Here is a 21,736-nt window from a genome sequence, read left to right on the forward strand (position 1 = left end):
ACTTTCCATATCCCGGATTCAGGACAAAACTGCAATTTTGAGTACAAAATAGGACCATACCAGCAAATGTGACAATAGGGAATTTTAGAGATATTTGGTGGATTTGTGGTGATAAAGCATATTTGTTTTTACCATATGGGTGGACAGGATGCTGTTATATGGCAACGCTGAAACTCCCATATGAGGTACTTAATTTACAGAAAGGACATGCACCTGAAGAATCTCAATCTAGCGTTATTGGACATAAGAAAAGAGAAATTGAACAATTTCATTCCATACAGGCTTACCATTGGAGGGTAAGTTTAGCTGAAAAATGGGGTATAGTATTGCTTCCTTGGTATGGTGTTACCTTTTTGGCAGATCATATTGATATCACATATACTATACAGTCCTTTGCTAACGAGACTAAGGATTTGATGTTTTGTCAACACAGAAAAGTCATTGGCTAACACTTCTTAAACACGATATGGCTCTTGATTATATTCTAGCTAAGCAAGGAGGCTTATACATGGCTTTGAATTTAACTGGAGATGCCTGTTACACTTTGATTCCAGATAGTTCAGATAATAATGTTATAGATGCATTTGGTCCATCAAAGGGAGCAGGATGGTCTGCTAATGCTTGGCTACAAGAAAAGTTTGGACCAATGGGAGCAATACTGGCACAAGTTTCAATAACAGTTCTATCACTGTTTTATGACTTGTTTTTGTACAGGGATGTTGACGTGTAGTGGCGGCCTGCCACTAAAAAGGATCTCCCCCTTTTCAATTGGATTCGTGGGTAATGTAACTGGGCTTAGATAAGAAATCAGCAAGCACTTTAGCAACAAGGATTTGACCTGTGATTAATGATTTGGTTTATATGTGTGTTTTAAGTATATTTATGTGATATTCGTGTTACAATCAAAGTTGTATGTTAATCCTGCTTTATACAGACAGTCAGTCTTATATGCAACTAACTATACTAACCTTTGACCTGCTCACACACTGATTAAATTAACTGGAGCTAAACACAGCTCATCCTGCCACATGACCAGGGTAAGGCCTAGTCACCTCTTCCCAGCTGGAGTTTTACGACTCATTGTTTGAGGAGTGGCAAACCCCCTCACAGACACACACACACGTTTCCCTCTCTTTTGTAATGTAGTTCTCCATTTTATAGATGTGTGCTTTTATTTGCTTTACTTGTTTAGAATGAATACCTTTTGATTACGAATGCTGTCTATTTAATGTTGTACATTATGAACGATATGCTGACCTCTGCTGTGACAATTCACGATTCCTTCAACCACTATTAAATATTAATATGGTAATTTGATTATAATTATCAATTTGGAACACTGATTATTAATGAATATAATTTAATAACTTTATGAGACTGATTTAGGTGAATTGGCTATATTTTTCTGTTCTTACAGATGGTGCCCCTTTACCAGCTGACTTAGAGTAAATCAAGTCATATAATTTCCTATAATTAATAATTATTTATGATAATTATTAATAATTCTTATAGCCATCTAACCACACTTTTGAACTGTGAGATCCACACAAGTATTGCTCAGGTTCATCCCTACATATTTGGTATCCTTATGGAAGGGATAGCATTTATGATGACGCCCTGTGCAAGGTCATCATTTATTCATAAAAGAGCCATCCTTAATCCCCACCATTTTTGGTGATCCTTGATGAAGGCCATTGGTATCTGTATACAGGTACCCCAAACATATTGTACGCCCCGTTGTGTAATTACAACACTCCATGTGGCCAGATGCAGGCAGAGGTGCTGATAACCTAATTATGGCCATGTTCTGAACCATACCCAGAGATGCTGAGTTCATCATCTGAAGGGCTCATTGTCTAGCCATAATTTTGGGTTAAGGTCTCAGAGTATGGCTTCCTACAGCTTCTACTATACGAGTGTCTCTGTACAGTCGGTGGATGCTGCAATCCAGCATAGTCTCCCTGTGTTGCCCTTTTCTCACCCCCTTTCGGTTTGCTGGGAGGGTGAGAGTTTAGTGCAGGGGAGCTCTGAGGCGCTGCTGTGTTTACACTTGCAGGCTCAAATGGTATAACTCTAGCTTTGGAATTGACAACAGTTTCCCAAATCAACTGTCACTTTGCTTAGCTCATGCATTGAGGGCTTACCATTATGTGTCGTGAGTGCGTACATAGGGGTGGATGTTCTTCAAGAAGAAGGCTTTAAAGTCATTGTCTTCCTCTAAGTCAATACAAGCCCTGTTTGGACAATAGCTTTTCTGTGTTTTACTGTTTAAATAAAATTGTAACATTGCATGGGGCTTTAACTCCACTGAGACCATGCCTTTTTCATGTGAGCTTGTGCACCACAATGGCACAGATGCTATAATTAGAATATCATAAAGTCGATTTCAGTAATTCCATTCAAAAAGTGAAACTTGTATAATGTATACATTCATTCCACACAGACTGATATATTTTCTATGGGGTTAAGGTCAGGTGAGTTTGCTGGCCAATTAACAGGGATACCATGGCCCTTAAACCAGGTACTGGTAGCTTTGACACTGTGTGCAGGTGCCAAGTCCTGTTGGAAAATGAATTGCATCTCCATAAAGTTGGTCAGCAGCAGGAAGCATGAAGTGATCTAAAACTTCCTGGTCGATGGCTGCATTGACCTTGGACCTCAGAAAACAGTGGACCAACACCAGCATCACTGACTGGAAACTTTACACTGGACTTCAAGCAACATGGATTCTGGTCCTCTCCTCTTCCTCCAGATTCTGGGACCTTGATTTCCAAAGGAAACGCAAAATTTACTTTCAGAGAATGTCACCATCCATTCCTCTGCTGCTCTGCCAGTAATTTTCCACTCTCCTCCCCTCTGCTCACTCTCCCTGCTGGCCACGCCCTTCTCATCAGCCAACTCTGTTCACCTGTGCACTCAGGTGCTCCTCATCAGCATCCAGCCACTATATAAGCTACACCAGCCCAGCACTACAGCGCCAGATTGTCTTTGTAGTATGCAGAACTTTCCAGCGCTTTTCCTCGGCTTGATTTCCCGGTTCCGACCCTGCTTGTTCCTGACCCAGAATCTTCGTCTCTGCCCTGGTTATCTGACTGCCTTCCGTCCCCGACTCCGAACACTGCCTGTGAGTTCCTGGTGTTATTTTGTCTGCTTCTGTTGCCACTCCGGCTTCTCCGTGGAGGATTACTCTTCGGCCTGCTTCTGCTTTGGACTTCTGGACTGCAGCTCTGTCTATAGACTTGTTAAGGAAGACTGTGTTCCTGTCTGCAGTAAAATAAAGAACATTAAAATCACAGTAAGATTGTACTGCGTTTGGGTCTTCCTGATTTGTGACAGAGAAAATAACTTTGGACCACTCAGCAGCAGTCCAGTCCTTTTTGTGTTCAGCCCAGGGGAGACGCTTCTGTCTCTTGTTCAAGAGTGGCTTGACACAAGGAATGCTACAGCTGAAACCCATGTCTTGCATACATCTGTGTGTGGTGGTTCTTGAAGCACTGACTCCAGCTGCAGTCTACCCTTTGTGAATATCCCCCACATTTTTGAATGGGTTTTGTTTCACAATCCTCTCCAGGGTGCGGTTATCCCTATTGCTTGTACACTTTCTACCACATCTTTTCCTTCCTTCGCCTCCATGTGCTTGGACACAGCTCTGTGAACAGCCAGACTCTTTAGCAATGACCTTTTGTGTCTTGCCCTCCTTGTGCAAGGTGTCAATGGTCATCTTTTGGACAATTGTCAAGTCAGCAGTCTTCCCCATGATTGTGTAGCCTACAGAACTAGACTGAGAGAACATTTAGAGGTCTTTGCAGGTATTTTGAGTTAATTAGCTGATTAGAGTGTGGCAACCAGGTGTCTTTAATATTTAACCTTTTCACAATATTCTAATTTTCTAAGATACTGAATTTGGGCTTTTCATTAGTTGTCAGTTATAATCATCAAAATTAAAAGAAATAAACACTTATAAATCAGTCTGTGTGGAATGAATGTATACATTATACAAGTGTAACTTTTTGAATGGAATTACTGAAAATCAACTTTTTCATGATATTCAAATTATATGACTAGCACCTGTATATCATGGCAGCTGTATTACTCAGGACCCAAGGATGCAGTGTTAAATGTTAAGTTTTCTGGCAGTCCATGGCAGCTATTTTAGGCATGTAAATGATTTTTGGTAGGTTAGGGTGAAGTAGTGGGTCTGTAGCAGACAATTTCTAATCTACAGCATTCTCACTTTTACTGAGGATGTTTTTGTGAGTTTGGTTGTCTTAAAAAGCAAAAGTACACTGCACATCAAGTGCAGACTTTTGTACTTGTTTTTCTCAGATGATCAAGAGGAAAAGCCTCCAACACATTTGTGTTTTGGAGCTCTCCACAAAAGCTAGAACTTAACTCTTTCTACATTTCTGTCTTTGGTCAATGAGTGGTAAGCTGAACCTAGCCCCAGCATGTCTGCCAACCCACAAGTCAAACAGACACGAGCACCAGAAACAACTTTATATACAGCTTTGCAGACACATTCGAAGCATCCTATTGGATGATTGAATCCTTCAGTAATCAGGCTGTACTCTGTGTCAGCTGCAGCCCCACCTGTTTCCACTTTGCAAGCAATCAGTACTATCTTGTGATCCACCATAATATGTCTCCTTAGGTGCATTTTACTCTAAATCCAAAAGAGTTTAACAAACTATTAATACATCTTATTCATCACAAGAAAAATAAATGTACATAAATTCCTTATTTTTAAGGCAGAATAAAACAAAACAAACTCCCCATATTGCTGCTTTTTTGAGAACCACAGTGTTGTGTTCAGGGTCAAAAATGACCCACCACTATGTTTAACAGCAGAGGAAACCCCTTAATGATCTTTTTCAACTTGAAATGTGGTGACTTTTCCTAGAATGACCCCAACATGAGAAAAAGTAAAACATTGCCTTTGTTCATATTTCCAAGAAAGCTGTAAAGCAATGGCAATACTATTCTAGTAAAACAATAAACTATGACTAAATTATGACAGGTGAGTTCTAATAAAAACGAGTGGATCCCACTGATTAAACACTCTTTCTGCAGTATGAAGAGGATTAACCTAGATATTCACAAAGTTTGTGATGAATGACTGTTTCTTGATGAATGACTGAATGGTTGTTTCTTGATGCAAAATAGATTTGGGTTTTAAAATTGAATTAAGCTGCTTTATTTAAGGGGTTTAGTGAAGGTGGGCCATTTGTGGTGTATACAGAAAGTTAGGACAACAAGGGTTAAGCTAATATAATAAAAGCTTTTCAGTTTTTAAATGTTTTTATATATTGCAAAGACAGATAACTCCTTTTGATTTGAATAAATAAGGGTTTATTTGGCAGTGCAGTTGAGAAAATAACAATCAAATTGCTGTTGGGTTGTTTCAGTATCTCAATCTTTTAAAATGTTACTTAATCGTGTATTTTTATTGTGCTATTAAAGCAAAGTGAATTAGAAGTTGGTTTATTAATTTCAAAAAATGTATTTTTTTCAAGACCATATATGGAAGAAACAGGAAGCGCCCCAGGTGAATCACCTGCTGATTGCTAATTGGGAAGCACACCTGGGGCAGGTGAAGTCAGGTCTATAAAGCGAAGTGAGTCAGTTGCTCTGTGTTTGCCCTGTGAGAGAGCAGCAGCTGACACAGCCGCCCTTTGACAAACAATTTTTCATGAAATGCTCAAGGCTGTAGTTCACCATTAAAGCGGTAAACTATCACACTTTACCTCTATGCGAATGCATAAAATTTGTTTTTTAAAAAGCATCCTTTTTCACAGAATCATTAGGGAAGTTGAAGTAAAATTGAAAAATTGTCTCTCTCTCCGTGGGTCAGCTCCACAGGCTCTGAGATATATCAGCTTGAATCGATTCGTTTTAACGGAGACCCTTTTATTTTAATCGTTTGTGAAGATAAAACTTTTGTAAGCATGGATCAGGCATATGGTTTTGAAAACCATCTTCTTTATTCAGTGGTGCGACTGGGGGTCTCTGCAAGGACTGTTCAGTGAAATTGCAGTTGCTATCACCAGAGACAGAGTCAACACTACTATTGAAACCATTAGAAAACGTCTTCCTTTCGATGATATATAGAGCGGCCCGCAAACTAGTTTCTATCCTACCCTGTGGGGTCCACCGCTGACTTCTTATATGGTATGAATGATTTTCTACATATTATTGAAGTGTGTTACCTTTTCTGATACAGTGTTACCTATTCTGATACAATTTTTGTTGTTGTTGTTGCTAGGTGACTCTACTGATGGGGATGAGACCTGGGTAGACACCCCACCAACACCTGATATATGCTCAACCCTACCCGCCTCTCCTGCATCATCCCCGGCGTCACCACCACCGTCTTTACCATTGAACCCCATACCACAATATTGGGTCGATGATTTTAAAGGCAATGCCCTGAGAGCCTCATCTCATTATGATGATGTTTGTGATGATGGCGATGTGGCTTACCCACACCCTTCAGCCGATGCGGCGTTCACAAACGGAGTCAAATTAGCCGTTGTACATCTGCTTAATGAAGCACTGTACAAATATTGGGAAGAGTTGTGCACCGGTTGTCGTGTCAACCACCCCAGTCAGAGACGCCACCAATGTGTTGGGGATTTGCCTGACTGTTTCTTTGACACATATTATGGACATTTTGGAAAGACTCTGGACTGGGCGTTTTATTCCTGCCATTCTTGCGTTTCTGAGATTACAGTCGATCCATGCATCACCTCTCAGAGTGGCTGGCATTGCGGAGTATGTGCTAAATGAGCTGAGACCGAAGAAGAGGATTGCAGATGTGCTTAGCGATGTATATGACGAGTTAACTGATGGTGACTACATGAGAGTGGTACAGCTTCGACCGCTCAGTGAGTACTGGCTGGGGGAAACAAATGTGTAAACGACATCTGTTAGAAATTGTGTATTAATTAATGTACTGGTCCAGAGTTATAATGTTTCGTTTTTTTTTCTTTTTTTCTCTATGGTTTCCAAGAAATTGTGTATTAATCAGTGTGTCAAACTTTTTATTTAGTGTTTTTTTTTGTTGTTTTTTTTATTTAATTTTTTTTTTTTATTGCAACCAACCATTCATGGAATCTGATCTAGGTTTGCCATTTGATATCAGTATCTGTCTAAAATCATGTGTGTGGATGTGTTTGTGAATAAAAGATTGTTACAAATACATTTGACTCATTTGTGTATTATATCAGTCATGGAAAGAACGCTGCAAAAAATATACTACGACCAGGCAAATCCTGCTGGGCTTGCCAGCGTGAATAAGCTCTGCGATGCAGCAGGAGAAACTATGGGAGTAAAGCCATCGTCGTTGGTTGTCACACGATTTTTACAGAGCCAGGATGCATATACACTGCATGCCAGAGCTGGTAAACATTTCCATAGAAACAGGGTGCTTGTCAGTGGTATCGATAGTCTTTTTCAGGCTGATCTAGTGGATATGGGTGAACATTCTACAGAAAATGATGACGTGCATTATCTATGAACATGTATTAATGTATTTTCTAAATTTGCCTGGATCAGATGTATCAAGAACAAATTTGGTGCAACTGTTACAAATGCTTTTAAGAGCATTTTGAGCGAAGGCCGTATACCAGTAAAACTTCAGACGGATGCAGGGACAGAGTTTTATAATTTTAAACGGCTATTGGAACAGTATAAAATCTGGTCAGACCACGATATTGCATCTGGTGCACAGGACAAAGCCTCTAAAATATGCTCTGCATTTTTCCTATTTTTTGGCATATGTCTCAAGACATCCTCCACAACCATGTCCTTTACAATTGTATCATCAGAGGCTTCATCAGCAATGCGTGCATTGTCCCGACTTGCACCAGACACAACACTGCTTTCAGTGGAGGGCAATGAAAGTGTCACAACTGTCTTCTCATGCTCACCCTGCTTCACCAATGCCAGGTATCTCTGGAGGATACAGGAATATCTTTTTGCCTTTTCATACACGTCCAAGTTGGGCAGTTGTAACACCTCAATCATAGCTTTGTCTAATTCGTTCTGTGCAGCTTGTCTGATGGTTCCTGTACTCTGCGGCTGTTGCCGTTGTAACAACTCCAGTTGGTGTTGGGGGACCAAAAACATTTTTTGTGTATGCTCCATCTCACCGAGGGTTAAAAAGACTCGTGATAAACGGTATAGCAGCTCCTTGCAACGGTAGCAAGAAACTGCCACCAGACTGGTTAATGGCCTTTTTTTTCTTTGTGTTTTTTTTTTTTTACTGGTAATCAACCTGATTACTGATTTTTTTTTTTTTTTTTTCTTCAATTGTTTGCACTGTAGGTCTGTCAGCGGTATGTTGCCTCTTAAGACATTTAGTGCCATTTCACACAAAGCATTTATGAAGTCTGGCCCTGCATTAGTGATAATAACCTTACGGGTCCTAGGTGTCGATTTCATATATCATCTCAAGCAGAGCCAAATTTCTCTGCATGCGTGACGACATTCTCACCCCTTTAGTTTTCTTTTTAGTTTTTTTTCAGAATATACACAACTGGATTGTCTGACAGCAGATGAGTTCTGAGTCTTAAATGATAAGGAGTCTTGGCTTTATAATCTATAAGCAGATACCCGTGTGGAATACTGGTAGCGTCATTAAAGGCCTCTAAAAAAAAATTTAGCATTACCCAGAAACATTTGTCTACCTAAAAGTGAAATTTGATATTCGTCTCTGGGTTATTAAACATAACAAGATAGTTAGTGTTTAAACTGACGGTTCGACTGGATTTACCCTGAAAAAATAAATTCTGCACAAGATAAATACAACTTAAATTTCTATGGACATATTTTGTAAATACATTTTGAACCTCTATTATTGCTGGCGTCATTCATTAAGTCATCTATGACAAGTAAATTGTCGGGTAGTAGGTCGTCATCACAGTGATTCTTGCAATCCATTTACAAATTTGATGTCCCTTATCTGAAGAAGTTGATCATACATATGGTTGCCAACAGGAGTAAATATAAACAATATTATCGAGGCTGTGTGAAATAACACTAGATGCATTTTCATCAACATTCTTGACAAATAGTCTTTCCACAGTTGGAAGGACCGCTAACAACCATGCTAAAGGGATGCTGTAATCTGCCATCAAAACCGTGATTTAGTTTAGTATCCATAAGGCAGTGTTGAATAATCAGACAGCACCTGACGCTTGTCATACACCACACAAACTCTCTTAACAACTGTCATTTTTCAAATGAAACTTCTTTTTGTCACGTTTGATGGTGTCAGATACAACGATCACGTGTGTGTCTGTGCTCTGGTTGGCCACAAACGCGTGAACCAACCCTTTCAGTGAGTCATGGGTGACAACACTAGCATTTGCTGCATTAAGTGTTACACCTTTACACTTGACATGTGTCTGCCCCTGGTGTGCGTGGTCAGCATAACATTTTGGCACCCCTGACACAAACTCTGTAATGTACTCATCCCCTGGACCCGATGCGTTTTAATTCGTCAGTCAAATCAGTGAGATACAGGCCTAAGGGAGGAATCCACTCACCAGGACGCGATGTGAATATCAGAGTCTGTGTCACAATACAAAACACATCGCTGGAGTTTGTCCAACAGATCATATGATCTGCGAGCGTATGCAGTAGTCATGGCACCTATAAACACATTTACATCCTTTACTCTGGACCCCCTAGCGTCAGCATGATGCCACTGTACCATAGCAACATCGTCAGAGATGAAACAGAACTGCCTCACATTACATTACATTACGTGTCATTTAGCAGACGCTTTTGTCCAAAGCGACTTACAATAAGTGCATTCAACCTGATGGTACTAGACATGGACCACAGGAATAAAGTAAGTACATAACTTTAAGAGCTAACTGTCATCGCTAAAGGAGTGCTATATGTTAAAGAAGAGAAAAGAATACCTTTTTTTTTTTTTTTTTTTAATATATATGTTGGGTGACCATGACTTAACCGAGGTATTGTTGGAAGAGAGGTCTTCAGCCTGCAGTCTGGAAGTGGTTTTGAGGCGAGTTGACCCACGCAGGGTGGGAGTCGCCAGCTGTTTGGCTGATGCAGAGCGGAGAGGACGGGCAGGGGTGTAGAGTTTGACAAGGTCCTGGATGTAAGTAGGACCTGAACCGTTAGCAGCAGAGTACGCCAGAGCTAGAGTCTTGAAACGTATCCGTGCAGCCACCGGTAGCCAGTGGAGGGAGCGGAGGAGGGGTGTTGTGTGTGAACATTTGGGAAGATTGAAGACCAATCGAGCAGCTGCATTCTGGATGAGCTGTAGAGGTCGGATGGCTTTGACAGTCAGACCTGCCATGAGGGAGTTGCAGTAGTCCAGGCGTGAGATGACCAGTGCCTGGACCAGGACTTGAGCTGCCTTCTGAGTGAGGAACGGGCGGATTCTCCTGATGTTATGCAGCAAGAATCTGCAAGATCTGGTAGTGGCGGTGATGTTTGTGGAGAGGAAGAGTTGGTTGTCAAGAGTTACGCCAAGGTTTTTGGCGGTTTCTGTGGAGACAACCACCGTGTTCTGGACAGTGATGTGGAGGTTAGTGGTGGGGGAGCCCTTCCCTGGGAGGTAGAGTAGCTCAGTTTTTCCCAGGTTGAGTTTGAGGTGGTGCGAGGACATCCACTGGGAGATGTCGGCCAGACATGCCGAGATACGTGCTGCTGCATGTGTTTCAGACTGGGGAAATGAGAAGATTAGCTGGGTGTCGTCGGCATAGCTATGATTGGAGAAGCTATGCGAGTGGATGAGGGAGCCAAGGGAGTTGGTGTATATCGAGGAGCGGACCAAGGACAGAGCCTTGAGGGACCCCGGTGGTGAGTGGACAGGGTTCTGAAATGGAACCCCTGCAAGTTACTCCCAGGTGGTGAAGGGTGGAGATGAGGATCTGTTGATCCACAGTGTCGAAAGCTGCAGAAAGGTCCAGTAGAACCACCACAGATGAGAGAGGCCGCCTTCGCCTTGTGAAGCTGTTCAGTCACAGCGAGAAGGGCAGTCTCTGTTGAGTGGCCCTTCTTGAAACGAGACTGGTGAGGGTCAAGGAGATTGTACCCATGAAGATAGCAGGATAGTTGATTGAAGGTAGCTCGTCCAGAGTTTTGGAGAGGAACGGCAGGAGAGAGACGGGTCTGTAGTTGTCCACTAAGGATGGGTCGAGGGTGGATTTCTTTAGGAGAGGATTCACCCTTGCTTCCTTCAGAGAGTTAGGAAAGCAGCCAGTAGTCAAGGAAGTGTTGATAAGATGGGAGAGGAACGGGAGGATATCCGGAGCAATAGACTGAAACTGGTGGGAGGGAATAGGATCCAGCTGACAAGTGGTAGCCTTGTAACCTTTGCCCGTCCTGAGCACTTGAGGAGGAGACAGTGGAGTGAAGTTGAGAGGGTGGGAGACGCTGATGGGGAAGGAGAAGAGGCAGGTTGTAAGACTGGATGGGTAAATGAAGAGCGTATGTCCTCAATCTTTTTCAGGAAGTGGTTGACAAAGTGGGTCGGTAGGAGGTAGGAGGGGGGTTGGAGGGACCAGGAGGTTTGTAAAGATGGAGTAGAGCTTCTTCGGGTTGGAGAATGGGGATTGGATCTTAGTCTGATAGAGCTTTTTCCAGCTGAGATCAAAGATGAGAAGGCAGCAAGAAGAGATCGGTAGTTGCGTAGGACTTCAGGGTGTTTAGATTTCTGCCACTTCCGTTCTGATGCCCGTAGGGGAGCTCTGGTGGCACGCACAGTCAGGGGCAGGGGAGGACTTGCGTACTTTCCGAGGAGTGAGAGGGCCGAGCGAGTCAAGAGAGGAGGAGAGGGTATCAAGGACAGTGTCTGTTGCAGAGTTGGGTTGCTGAAGTGAGAATGAGTCAGATGAAGAGAGAACTGTTGAGGCCAGAGCAGGAGGAGAGCGAGAGCGAATGTTGCAGCGGACAAGTACAGTATCTGTCGGTGACGGCAGACAGTCCAATCGGGAGACTGGGAGGGAGAAATTGAAGTAGTGATGTGGCAGTGGATGGAGGGAGAACTTCCAATCACAGTTGATGAGAAGACCTGTTCCTCCACCCCTACCTGTGAGTGAAGGAGAAGGCAGCAGAAAGAGCTGCAGGAGTGGAAGAGTTGGTTGGTGTTAACGACGTCTCAGTGAGGGCAAGGAAGTCCAGTGATTGCTGAGCAGCAAAGCCAGAGATGAACTCAGTCTTAGGGCATGCAGACTGGCAGCACCTTGTCAAGGGTGGACTCTGGAACTGAGTGTGTTTTGAGCGAGTGGGCTGCACAAGGTTGCAATAACTACGATAGGCTGAGCTAGGTCTGAAGAATCTACGAATTGAAACTCGAACTGGGATTGAGTAAGTCGTCATGGTCAAGGGAAGAGGTAGAAAGATGGTACCAAGAGCAAAACCAGAAGCCAGGAAGTTCCTCAAAATGAAAATGCACTAGAGATTTTCAGCTAAAAGAGTTATGAAGGCACTAGACCACACCCCCAGAAACTAAAAACAAAGTCTTTTAACAGGCCAATTTCATCTTAAGTGACTCAGGCCTGTAAGGTGAAAACCACTAAAATAGAATCAAATACAAATACAGCAGTACCACATCAAGCAGAAAAGCAAATTTAAAGCGAATACTACACCAGAAGCCAGGTAGTTCCTCAAAATTGAAATGCAGGGTTAGTGAGAAAATGTTGTTGTGTGTCCTAACAATAATACATAAGTCATCCATAGTACACCACACCCTTCTCTCCTCTCACCTAAGATAATGTTTGACAACTCCTTGTTAGTACTTTCTCAGTGAGTCAGTTTTTGTTAACGTGTACATGTAAAATTAGACAGTGGTGTTTAAGTCCAATCAGAATTTAGGCTTTAGCTCAATAATAGGACAATGTCTGACTATTACTGAATTGAAATTGACTGAAATTTGCTGCTGTTGCCTAAGAAACTGCAAAAGAAGAATAGAAAGGTGATGTACTGAATCACCGTTTGTTTGGCTGCCAGTACAGAAATGGACGATACGGTCTCTGATGTGTGAAGTGTCCTGGAGTTCTTGTGACTTCTCTGCCGTCGTGGCTCAGGGCTGTAACGCTCTGTGTGGCCAGATGCAGAGATGCAGTCAGGTTGACAGTGACAGCGCCTCTGATTATGGCCATGTTCTGTACTGGATTCAGAGATGCTGAGGTCATCTGAAGGGCTCATTGTCTGGTCATAATTCTGGGCCAAGATCTCAGAGTATGGCTTCCTACAGCTCCTGTTATGCGTATGCCTATCTCTGTACAGTCGGCGAGCGCTGTGATCTGGCTTAGTCTCCCTGTGTTGCCTATTCTCACCCCCTTTCGATTTGCTGGGAGGGTGAGAGTTTAGAGCAGGGGAGTTCTGAGACACTGCTGTGGTTACACTCGCAGGCTCAAATGGTTTCACTCTAGCTTGGGAATTGACAAGTTTCCCAAACCACCTGTGTCACTTTCCTTACCTCGTGCATAGAGGGCTTACAGTTATTGGTCGTGAGTGCATACGCATGGGTGGAGGTTCTTCAAGAATAAGGCTTTAAAGTTACCATCTTCCTCTGAGGTATGCATATTTTCAGGGCAAGAATGCACCAGGCTTAAACGGTTGTAGTAATCCCTAGGATTCTCACAACGAGAGTGTTTGATTTGGAGGGCTGCAACTAGAGATGTGAAATTATCAACAGAAGAGAATTCTCCTATTAATGCCTGACGGAGCTGGGAATAGTCATCCCTGACACTGGCAGATAACGTTTGTATAAACTTGCGAACAGCTTTACTGCTGGTTTGCCACAGAAGTTTAACTTTTTCTCTATTGGTTGCATGGGGCAAGTCAATTAGATTGTACTCTAATTCGCTGAAATAATCCTCTACATGTTGGTTATTTTCTGGATTGAAAATCTCAACATCTCTTGCTATAAGGTCAAAGGCTTCACAGCGGGGAGCCTGTGGCTTGCTTTCTGCTGGGGGAGGGACCAAATTAGCATTTCTGAGGAGATGCTGATTTGATGCTGACTGGGAAGAAAAGCTAGTAGAAAATCTAGAAGAAGATAAGCTACAAACCTCTTCAAAATCTGTTTTAGGGAGATGGGAGGTCAGGAGGCTGTTACCTCTGTCTCTCACTGGGAGCTGAGAAGCTGACTAACTTGGAGTCATGTGGGATGTGTTCCCATCTTTTGACAGGTGGGGGAGTTGCCCTGTCACTGAAAGAGGAGGAGGTGGACTCAGAAAAAGCTGAATTGCATTGTTCAAATGTCTGTGGTGAAGGGAGACACTGGGCTCTAAGCCTGAACAATTCCTCCTGGTGCACACAGAGATTTAACTCTGCTGAGTGCAGATCTTCTAGATAGCGCATGGATTTCTTGTTTGCTGTTTGAATTTCCTCGAGGAGAGAGTCATTTTGCGCTCTGTGGGCCTCATTCATGAAACGTTAGTAGATTTGTGCGTAGATTTGCACATAAAAGCCTACGCTACTAAAAACCTACTCCGGATTCATGAACGCCGCGGGAAACTCAGATCTGATCGTAAACACGTGTGTATGATCATGAATGCCAATCCATCGTAAGGTGGCAGCGCGCTCCCGATAATCAGCAATTAGCATGAATCCCGCCCATGAATTGCTAATGACCACCATATAAGGAGGTGTGTAGAGGCATCCTGTCGACCTGTCAGTCATGGCACAAAGAAAAAAAGAACGAGAAAGAAAAAAGAATTTTTCCGAAGCGGAGATTGAAGTTATTTTGGGAGAAGTGGAGTCCAAAAAATTTTTTTTATTTTCATCTGTTAGTAGTGGTGTGACAGGGACAGGCAAAGCGAAAGCGTGGAGGGAGGTGACGGACGCAGTAAATGTGGTTTCTGTAGTGCAAAGAACTACGTCCGAGGTTAAACGTAAATGGTTTGACATTAAACTTGACGCAAAGAAACGCATTAGCGCACACAAAAGTACATCTGCCACAGGAGGAGGACGCTCAGAGTCCAAATACCCCGTTGGTGCGCTCTACAACGGCCCGAGTAGCCGCGTGCGCCTCATTGTATGCTCCTGTGGTGTCTGCGGGCTGGCCAGTGGGGTCATAAGCCACGGCGTCAGTGGGTAACCCCTATCCCCTATGGATATAGAAAGGTAAGTCCATATATAACACACACATGTGATTATGCAGGCTATATTCTTACCAATGAGCCAGCCGTTTCTCACAGCTCCATCCTCCAAACGCGTGCCAACTGCGCAATTACGCAGGATGAATGCGTCATGCGTCCCACCGGGCCACCGTGCCACAACGTTTAACAACACACACTTTGCGTCACAGATCAGTTGCACATTCACGGAATGAAAGTTTTTCCGGTTAATGTAAGCAAATGCATCACCGGATGGAGCCTTGATGCGTACGTGTGTGCAGTCTATGGCACCGAACACCTGGCATGTTTGCAACTGCGCTGAACCCCTGCATTACTTCTGTCTGCCGTTGTGCGCCGTATGGAAATTGGATATACTCTGGCATTAATTTAATGATACCTCTGAGAACTGCAGGCAGGATGCGTCAATTTACATAGATAATTCACAATTATGAGTTTAATCTGAATCTTAATCCCGCCAATTGCCAACTAATTTAACTAAATATGTTATATTTTTAATCGTTTGTCATGTTTATATCACATGTTTCAAAGGCATCTGCGTATTGTGTACATAACAGAACGCATTATGAATTAAAATTGTAATTTCCAACAGTGACGAGCATTATTTATATGCGTTCTTAAATTTACACAAGCACTACGTGTGGTCAGCAGCATGTGTAGATTTTGTTAGTAGCTACGAAAAGATCGGAGCTACTAAAATATTGATGAATGCGGAGATGCACGTAAATTTCCGTCTGCGAACGGTTTACACACAAATTCGTTCTGCTCACGTTTCATGAATGAGGCCCTGTGACTCTACTTCCCTTTCGAGAGCAGATTTGCTCTGAGAAGCAAGGTTGGTTTGCCTGTGGAAATTCAAAAGCAAACATCTGACCAAAGGGCCTTTAGATGCGCATTGCACCTATCACTGAGTAGGGAGTTTATCTCATTACTGCACTCACTGAAGTTCAACTTGCTGATAAATTCAGAATAGCCAGGTTTAAGGCTCTGTGCAAGGGAGGAGAAACTGATTCCTTAACCATGGAGAACTCCTGTGTAGAACAAAGACTAAACAGAGGGGGTTTAGTGCAAAACAAAAGGTGTCTGTCAAAACATCACGTTGACTCAGGCTCAGGCTGAAACACGTGTAGTAACGGCTAGGTACAAAATGATTAATTTCACAGGGCTGGGAGCACGCTGTGGCTCAATCATAGTCTATCTTTTCCTAATGCTGAAATACACGGCAGTAACAGCAAAAAAAAATACAACTCTATAGTGCACAGGGCCAGAGGCACGCTGTGACTTAACAAAGGAAACAGTGGAGCACTTAATAGCAATTATCATTTAATAGCAAATATCTGAAAGGGTAGCATTGAATATTCTGTATTCAAATGCTGAAACAAACTTCTTAACTTCAACAGAGTAGGTTAACTTAGATAGTTATCAACAGCAAGTGGTTAACTTAGCACAATGTATGGGTTAAATTTGGTAAACACCACTACACAAATCTCTCTACTTGCTTTTACTTAAATTTATGAATAAAATTAATTTACACCACAATGTACTTTTGTGAGAACAAGTGGATCAAGTGGGTTACCTGTGACCCCTACACTGTGTTTCAGCATCAAGTGTACAATTGTTAATTAACACAGTTACAAAAAAACAGATTGTCCGTCACCTTGCTGATAAATAATATGCTGGGGCAATACTGATGACTCCTCCCAGATGAGAGCGGTGTTCAGTTCCTCATCTTCCAAATATCGCGTGAGACGGTGTTTAAATCTACTGCCGCAGACCTACAAAAATGCGCACACACATAGTTGACACACACACACACACACACAGCAGTGTGTGTGTGTCAACTATAAGTCGTAGAATGGCTGTATACCTGAGTTTATCCTGGGTGTATCTGGGACTTCATTCTCATGCCTGGCCCTATAATGCCTCAGAACTTTCCTATTTAAACAAAAGCACCTCCTCAATGCTGTCGAACAAATGAGACATTTAACCTGCAGAAAATAATATGAATAGTAAACTAAGAGTCACTTTGAAATGAACTCTAATTCAGATGGATCAAGAGGAAACTTAATTTCCTTGTTTCACCATGTTCCTCTCAAATACCTTTTCCGATATGAGATCAAAATGGTCTCACACGACGGAAACCTTTCTTTTGGCTTGAGGCTGCTCCATAATTCTTGATGGATTTGAGGATGAACCGCAAAAGATCAGATTATTTTTGGCAGATGCATCCCGTTGACCGATGCGATTCCTTTTAAACACAGATTTGGCACACCGCATGACAGGCGATACTGCAGCTGTTTCGGTCACGTGACTTTCTTAAAGCGATACGCGCACCGAAACGGGTCTTCGCTCTATGAGCTCCATACATGCGCCGACACATCGGTGTTGCCCGACCCATCACTGCCCCTGTACATTCAACATTAACTTTTTTTTAAACATGGTCCATCAGCACCACATCAATACAAAAGTCCCTCTTTCCAACAGGCAACAGTTTCCCTGATTTCTTAAGTGCCCGAACTGTGTCTTCAATATCTGGACAGTCACGGGTGGCATCTTGACATTTTCCAGCAAAATCAGAGCTTGTGCTTTGTTGTATGCTGATCTTTAAACTCAGCAAACTTTTCAGGGGAAGCAATGGAAAGCTCTGCAATTGGTGAATTCAAGGCAATTGTATTGCGATCCACTCCCACTATTCTGCAAGCAGCAGTTATGCTATTCTTCTTCTTGTAGGCATTCCACACTTTCCGGTAGCGTGCAATTACCTCATCTGGACCACATGCTGATGGTAAAGAAGAGAGTAGATATTCATCTCAGTGAAATAAAAGATCTTCCATTCAATAACCTTAAACCATTCATGAAGTTTACTAGCTATGCAACAACTAACATCCTTCAGTAGGAATAGCTTAACAGTCACAACAATGTCCCGGCTTTCTTGCACATAGTTGGACTACATAAAGTGTTACTTTCACCTTTTACCTGCAAGTTCACTCATCTTCATTGAAACTGATGACATTAAGTCACACACCAAAAAATAAATAGCCAGTAACTACCTTCAAAATCTTAGTTTTCATTTACATAAATTACCCCTTGAAACACTGCTCCTTCTGATCTTTTTGCTTCCTCTCTCCATTGTTCCTTTCTTTCCCTTCTTCTTCTTTATGGTCTTGACTTCTTCCTCCTCTTCACCTTCTTCTTCTTTCCATCCTCGAGCTTGGAGAGGAAGAGGAGTCTGAGGAGGAGTTGGTAGAGGATGAGGAACTTGACTCAGAAGATCCAGATAAATCAGAAGCTGATGCAACAGATGCTTCAGGGGATGGCTCATCATGTTTCTTGATCCTGTATGAAGACGACACAGTGAAATATTAACCACAATAGATTGTTAGGAGACAGATTAAAAATAAAGCTTTAGACAGTTTAGAAAAAGATTGTGTCCTAAATATCAGGGACACCATCCTACTGTGATAGTACAGTAGTATACAACACAAAGTGTACACATTTATAAGATACTTCTATTGTTTATCATCTTCATCAGCTCCAGCTCATGTTTATGCTTCTTGAGCTTGGCAGTGGGGGCCATTTGGGCAGCACCTGGGTCATTCTCATGAAAACCTGGTTTCAAAGATTTCAAACATGAAAATTTTAAATATGCATAAATAGAGCAATTTTCTTTTTAAACACAAAAACAAGGTTTTAGGTTATCTGGATTATTGATCTCAAAGTATTTATTGACACTTTATAACATTTTTGTTCACATTTTCCCAAACAAGTCCTTGAAAAATCTCATTACCGCAACCATCCAAAATTCCAAAAACCTTAGAAAAACAAAATAATGAATTTTTCTAAAAACAAACACTTAACATATAACATACAAATATTTTTTTACAGATATGTATTTATTTGATTTTACTGATTTCTGTCATTACCGCAACACGACCAACAATCTACTGCAAAACTGAAATAAGAAAACTTACATGTTGTTCACATTAATTAAAAACCACAATATTGTTTAATTGACTACCCTCTAAATTAGCACCTGTTTCGGTAATGATATACATGTTTTGGTAATGAGATTGAGAATTATTTAGTTTTTTTCTTATTCTTACATTCACAAATGAATCTGAAATGAAGCTCATAACTTTATTGTGGCTAAAAGTTTGGTTAAAAACACAACATACATCAGGTAGGTCAAAATTTAAGTTCTGTGCAAATTCCCTCATGTATTTTCATCTTCCGAGGCATTGTTTTTAGTAACGGAGGAATCCGCTCATTGCCTGAGTCGATCTCATCTTCCGTCACCATGTACAGCCTCACAGAGGAATGTGTTTCCAGTTGCTTATAAAGCGTGCTGGCATCTGGAATGTTCGTCCCATAAGCCACAATCCTATCTGCCAGGTTCTTGAGGGCACCCCCCAACCCATCAGGGGCACGCTTGCCATGCGACGCCTCAGTCAAGTTCCAAGTGACATACTCAAAACCCCTCATGAGCGCCACTGTTGCCTGGGAGAATGCCGCTTTGTTGCGATACTGGGAGGTGGGTCCATCTGAAATGAAATGAACAAGCTTCACTGCTGGATGCTCCTCTTGGATGGACTTCAGCACAGGATCAAGATGAGCCCTGTTGCAATAGCATGATGCTTCAGGCATGCTGACAGGGAAGCAAAAGACTCGACACATCCTCCACTCAGGTATTTGACCGAAGTATGTATAGTCATTTGTTCATTCTCCCCACCAAAGCGGGTGTCTTTGACCTCCCTGTTGCACTTGCAGCTGTAGTTCTCCGTATAATCAATATGGATGACCACATCCTTCTCTGTCAAGGTCTCCTTGAGTAACTTCAGCCTCTGAAACTGGTGTTGGAGGTTATAAACATGAATGGCAAACCTGTCCAGGTTTGTTGTGCGAGATCAGCAAGTTTTTCTACTGATATGTTCCTCCTCTCAAGCATAGTGTTTTTTTTTTATTTCCATGTCCTCCAGTGCGCCACCTTTTCCTTTCTTTGTCACTTAAATGGTCCGAGTGACCCACTCATCCCAGGAAATTATGTTTCCCTTGGTTGATGGATCAATTGCTGTTGGAAAGGTTCTCCTTTGCAGTACAAACAACATGGAGTGCATGTACAGGAGGTGCATTCAGTGCCAAACACAACACTGAACCACCTGAGCTGTAGATGCGCTTGCCAGAATACCAAGTTTATGAAGCCTCTTTATCTTAAAACCAAAATTTTCATGTATCTTACATGCATGGGTTTCTCTTGACGTGAAATATTTGGTTTAATGATCCAGAAGGGCTTTAGTCTGCAAAATAGAGCCCTGGACAGCTTGTGGTGTGGATGCTGACTTAAAAACTTTCTGTGGAGTCTTTCCATTGTGTCAGTAAGTGCCCTCTTTCTGAATATTTCCTCCGGACCTCCTCTTTTTTGCCATTGACATTTCCTGCACCAAGATGACAATTCAACTGTTACTTAAGCCTGATTTCCACCAGGCGCGTTGCAGCCGCGGAACGTCAACGCCACGGTCGCCGTTGCAAATAGGTAGCACTCTAATCAATGAGAGCATTTCCACCGGGCGCGCTGCGGAACGTTACAGCAACCTCTCAGCTGCGGCTCTCCGCGAGCATTAGGTAGGACTTCTATTTCTCCGCGAGATGCTGCCAAACCGCGTAAATCTCAACAGAGCAGATCGCACCAGACAGGAAGTCCGACTCAGAATCAACGTAAAACACTTCCGCCCCCTTTCAAAATAAAACACAATACGTAGTTCATGCAGCCTAAAACTACTTCACATCAACATTATGTTATGACCGGGGCACCAGATCAGCAATCAATCAATCAAAGGGTCTCAGATGATCGGCGACACAGACGACAAGAGACTGATTGTTGAAGTGGAACATCATACAATCATTTATGACATAACATATTGTTTTTATAAGGATAGATGGTCAGATCAACAGATCTTTCACGTCAGAGAAGCAAAGTAAGCTGGTGGTTGTTGTTGTTGTTGTTTACTTTATACACACAGTTTATCCATAGACTATAAATAGAGTTTATCACGGGATCTCGCGGTCTCCCATATGGTCAGGATTATCTGGTGATCTCGCGTGTATACGACCGGCTCACTAAGCTGCCGTGCCGCGGCTGTAACGCGCCCGGTGGAAATCCCCAGTTACAAGCTGACCCATCAGCCATCTCTGGCTGTTGTTGGGCAGGGTCTTTCTGGTGAGTGGCTTGGATTGCGCTAGGCTTTGTTTTACCCATGTAGGCCTTTCTTTGTTCTCAAGACACATGGCGACCCAACAAAAAGGAAAGACATTTTCACATTTGTTAGTTATTGTTTTTGTTTTTATTTCAGTTTACGAAAATGTTTGTTCAATTCTAGTTTTTGTTATTTCGTTAACTATAATCTTGTTGCAGAGCATTCTAAAAAAGGCACACATGTCATAATACATACATGTAAGGTTTGCTTCGTTAAAAAAAAAGGCTTCAATTTCATTTAATTAATTATGCTGCAAACCACTGACCTAGGTTTAACTTCCAGCATTTACTTTTCAATTGTCTTTTATAACACCTAATCAGGAAGTGAAGTAGATACAAGGAGGATATGACTAAGGGAAGTGGC

Source organism: Centropristis striata, chromosome 11 (genome assembly GCF_030273125.1).
Source record: "Centropristis striata isolate RG_2023a ecotype Rhode Island chromosome 11, C.striata_1.0, whole genome shotgun sequence".
Classification (NCBI taxonomy): domain Eukaryota; kingdom Metazoa; phylum Chordata; class Actinopteri; order Perciformes; family Serranidae; genus Centropristis; species Centropristis striata.